Source organism: Nicotiana attenuata, unplaced genomic scaffold, assembly GCF_001879085.1.
Source record: "Nicotiana attenuata strain UT unplaced genomic scaffold, NIATTr2, whole genome shotgun sequence".
Classification (NCBI taxonomy): domain Eukaryota; kingdom Viridiplantae; phylum Streptophyta; class Magnoliopsida; order Solanales; family Solanaceae; genus Nicotiana; species Nicotiana attenuata.
This window is the reverse complement of record NW_017673944.1, coordinates 109,357-114,751: the sequence shown is the minus strand read 5'-3', so window position 1 is coordinate 114,751 and position 5,395 is coordinate 109,357.

Here is a 5,395-nt window from a genome sequence, read left to right as displayed (position 1 = left end):
TTATTGAATTTTGGGGTGAATTACAATGGAATAGAACCCTCTATTTATAGGGAGAGGTTGACTTAGCCACCAAATAATAAACCCTAGAATCTCTCTAAATATGGACATTCACCATAAATAGAATTCTATTTATAACACTCCCCCTGAATGTCTATTTAACAGATAATGTGCCTCGTTAAAACCTTAACTAAAAGAAAACACAATGGGAAAAAATTCTAGAAAAGGAAAAAGAGTACACATGTTTAGAAATGCGCCTATTGGTTGCCTCGTTAAAAACCTTGCAAGGAAAACCCAGTGGGACAAAACCTTGTAAGGGAAAAAGAGTGCAACGCGCATTAACTCCCCCTGATGAGAGCATCAATTCACATCCTTGAGCCTTCGCATCCCGATCTTGTAAACTAGCTTCTTGAAGGTTGACATTGGTAGAGATTTCGTGAACAAATCAGCCATATTATCACTTGAACGAATCTGTTGCACATTAATATCACCATTCTTTTGAAGATCATGTGTGAAAAATAACTTTGGTGAAATGTGCTTTGTCCTATCTCCTTTTATGAATCCTCTCTTCAATTGAGCTATGCATGCTGCATTATCTTCATACAAAATTGTGGGTAACTTGTCACATTTCACACCACATTTGTCTCGAATAAGATGTATTATAGACCTCAACCACACACATTCTCGACTTGCTTCATGAATAGCAATTATCTCAGCATGATTAGATGAAGTAGCCACAATTGATTGCTTAGTCGATCGCCAAGATATGGCAGTGCCTCCACAGGTAAATACATAACCTGTTTGAGACCGAGCCTTGTGTGGGTCAGATAAATACCCAGCATCAGCATAACCAACAAGATCGGGACTGCAATTGTTGCCATAAAATAAGCCCATATGGGTAGTCCCTTTTAGATACCGCAATATGTGTTTGATTCCATTCCAATGTCTCCTTGTGGGAGCAGAGCTATATCTTGCTAAGACATTAACTGAAAAAGTTATGTCAAGCCTTGTAGTATTGGCAAGATACATTAGTGCACCAATTGCACTAAGATATGGTACTTCAGGACCAAGTAGCTCTTCATTCTCTTCTTGAGGTCGGAATGGATCCTTATTCACATCAAGTGATCGAACAACCATCGGAGTACTTAATGGATGTGCTCCATCCATGTAAAACCGTTTCAGTACCTTTTCTATGTAGGTAGATTGATGAACAAAAATTCCGTTTGCCAAATGTTCAATTTGCAAACCAAGACATAATTTTGTCATTCCGAGATCTTTCATCTCGAATTCCTTCTTTAAATAATCAATTGCCTTTTGGAAGTCTATAGGAGTTCCAATAAGGTTTATGTCATCAACATATACGGCAAGTACAACAAATTCCGATGTTGTTTTCTTTATAAAAACACATGGGCAAATGGCATCATTTATATAGCCTTCCTTTAATAAATACTCACTAAGACGATTATACCACATTCGTCCTGATTGCTTTAGACCATACAAAGATCTTTGCAATTTGATTGAAAACATTTCCCGGGACTTTGAATTATGTGCGTATGGCATTTTAAATCCATCGGGAATTTTCATGTATATCTCATTATCAAGTGAGCCATAAAGGTAGGCGGTAACCACATCCATTAAATGCATGTCAAGCTTTTCATGGACAGCAAAACTACTGAGATAACGGAAGGTTATAGCATCCATAACGGGTGAATATGTCTCTTCATAATCGACACCAGGCCTTCGTGAAAATCCTTGTGCAACAAGGCGTGCCTTATATATTTGTACCTCGTTTTTCTCATTTCTCTTGCGTACAAAGACCCATTTATAGCCAACAGACTTAACACCATTAGGTGTTTGGACTACAGGCCCAAAAACTTCACGTTTTGCAAGCGAATTCAACTCTGATTGGATTGCTTCTTGCCATTTTGGCCAATCAAGTCTTTGTCGACATTCTCCAACAGATTGAGGTTCAAGATCCTCACTTTCTTGCATAATGCTAGATGCAACATTATATGCAAAGACATAATCCACCACTATATCCACTCAATTTAAATTTGTCTCAATATCGATTGGATTTATTGATAGTTCCTTATTTTCTTGAGTCTCGGGCTCGATGGATTACTCATGAATCTCAGAATTTATTAAATCGTGGATTTCTTCATGAGATTCTTTCGTAGTGTCATTTTGATCATTTGTTTTCCTTTTTCTAGGATTTCGATCTTTGGAACCTAATGGTCTACCATGTTTTAGGCGTGCTTTTGACTCATTAGCTATGACACTAGAAGATTTTCCAATAGGGACATCAATACGGATTGGAACATTCTCTGCAGGGATATGTGATTTTGTTATCCTTTTCAAATCCGTAAATGCGTCTGGCATTTGATTTGCTATTCTCTGCAAATGAATAATCTTTTGCACCTCTTTTTCACAAATAGAGGCACGTGGATCAAGATGAGATAATGATGGATTTTGCCACAAAATTTCCCGTTTGGTTTCACCATTTTCTCCCCCTAATTTTGGGAAAAGTGTCTAATCGAATCGACAGTCTGCAAATCGTGCAGTGAACAAATCTCCCGTTAATGTTTCGAGGTAGCGAATAATGGAGTGCGATTCAAACCCAACATATATTCCTAACCTTCTTTGGGGACCCATTTTGGTGCGATATGGCGGTGCTACAGGCACATATACTGCGCATTCAAAAATTCTTAAATGGGATATATTAGGTTCATGACCCAAAACTAATTGTAACGGGGAATATTTATGATAATTTGTCGGTCTGAGACGAACTAGCATTGCTGCATGCAAAATGGTGTGACCCCAAACAGAAGTGGGCAGCCTCGTTTTCATGAGTAACGATCTTGCTATCAATTGCAGACGTTTAATTAAAGACTCTGCAAGGCCATTTTGAGTGTGAACATGAGCCACAGGATGTTTCACTTTTATCCCAATTGATAAGCAATAATCATTAAATGCTTGGGATAAAAACTCAGCAGCATTATCAAGTCTAATAGACTTAATTGGATTATCGAGGAATTGCGCCCGTAATCGAATTATTTGTGCCATCAATTTTGCAAATGTGAGGTTGCGTGATGACAATAGGCACACATGAGACCATCTAGAAGATGCATCTTTTAAGACCATGAAATATCTAAACGACCCACTAGGTGGGTGAATAGGTCCACAAATATCCTCTTGTATACGTTCCAAAAACGCAGGGGACTCAATTCCAACCTTTGTTGGTGATGGTCTAATAATTAACTTGTCTTGATAACAAGAAGTTCAACAAAATTCATTATTTAAAAGAATCTTAAAATTCTTTAATGGATGTCCATTTGAGTTTTCTATAATTCGTCTCATCATAATTGATCCAGGATGTCCCAATCGATCATGCCAAAGTACAAAAGTATTGGAATCAGTAACCTTTTGGTTTACAATAGAACGTGCCTCAATTGCACTAATTCTCATCCAATACAGGCCACAAGACAAAGATGGGAACTTCTCAATAGCCCTTTTCTAGCCAGAGACATTTTTGGTAATGATGAGATATTCAAGATTATTCTCATCTATTGTCTCAATATGATATCCATTTCGGCGGATATCTTTAAAACTCAACAAGTTCCTCTTGGACTTGGAGGAGAACATTGCATTCTCTATAATAATTGTTCCCTTAGGCAGAGTTATAGTAGCTCTTCGAGAGCCTTCAATTAATTTGCTACTACCAGAAATTGTAGTAACATCTGCCTTACACATACTTAAATGAGAGAAATATTTCTTTTCTTTGAATATTGTATGTGTCGTATACAATGATTCAAAAGGCGGGGGCGTGAGGCGAGGCGTTTTAGCTCTGACGAGGCGAGTCGTAAGCCCTGAGACATGGGGCGTAAGTCCCACGGATCTTTAAATTTTACTAATTTCAAGAATTTTAAGATAGTATAAATAAAAATAATTTATAAAATTACATTAAAGTCGCAAAATTATAACAAATAATCTATTTAAAATATTTATATTATAATTCAACTAGAAATAATACGAAAAGTTTGGCATATATCATATCTAGATGGCACGTGCCCGTGCCCGCACGAGCAAATGCCCGACAATATTGTTTGTGTTATTTGCACATCTACAAGATCAATGAAAAAGTGCAACACGGAAAAATATGTTAATACCTATATCAAACTTTTGACATCACCCCAAAAAAAGGGAAGCACTACTGTTAAATTATTAAATCTTTACTAACATATCAACACTTAATAAAAAATTTATGCATTAAGAGAGTAACCTTTGCAGATAAAAAGCAATTTCTTTAAAAGTGAAGAAAAAGATAACCCAAGAAACACATATTGTTCGAGTGTTTACACCAACAGAGCAAAGGCCCTGATATATGACAAAGTTCAACCGAGTTGACTAATAATCTACTCCCAGGAAAGGTATTACGGTAGACTTAGAATCTGACAAAAAGAATCAAAGAAATAGTAATAGCTAACTAAAGCATACTGAGTGACAAAACCAATATCCTCTCTAACAATCTTTTGGTTGCAGTGCTGACAGGAAGAGGGAGGTTTGAGAGTCTTTACTAACAACTTCTGTTGCAGCAAAAACTACAGTGGAAGCAACCGGTTTCACCAAAAGGATCCAAATTTTATCCCTTTATGTTTGAAAATTGTTTAAATTTACCATCCACTTTCAATTAAGAGGTTGTGAGTTTGAGTCACCCAAGAGCAAGGTGGGGAGTTCTTGGAGGGAAGGATGCCGAGGGTCTATTGGAAACAGCCTCTCTACCCCTAGGGTAGGTAGGGATGGCAATGGGGCGGTGCGGGTGCGGGGCGGGGCGGTTTTAAACACATGTGGGGCGGTATGGGTTTAAACACATGCGGGTGCGGTGCGGGTGCGGGGCGGGTCGAAATAAAAAAAAAAATAAAAAGTGTGCAGGTGCGGTGCGGGTGCGGGTTTAAAAAATTCATTAAAGAAGGAAACTCAATTTTCTACCATAATGAAGATGAAACCCATACCGATGGAAATTGGGTCTAAGCTAAGTAAACTTCTAACATAATAAATTCGGTATCTCCAAATCAGTAGTAAAATAAAGCGAATAAATAGAAAAATTATGTGGAGAAAGAATGAATAATTCGTTTACTAGTACCCAAAAGGAAGTTACAGTAAGTCTGACACTTCTAAGATTAACAAAATCTGCAACTCTTTGAAATTAATAAAAGTACGAGTAGATATAATAAATGTACAAAAAAAAATCCAGCCAAAAGATTAAAAAATAAATAAACTAACAAAATAAAGGGAAAAAAAGTTAAGCGGGTACGGGGCGGGGCGGGTGGCGCGGGTGTGGATGCGGAGCGGGTGAACGCGGGTGCATTTGCTAAGCGGGGCGGGACGGGGCGGGGTGGAA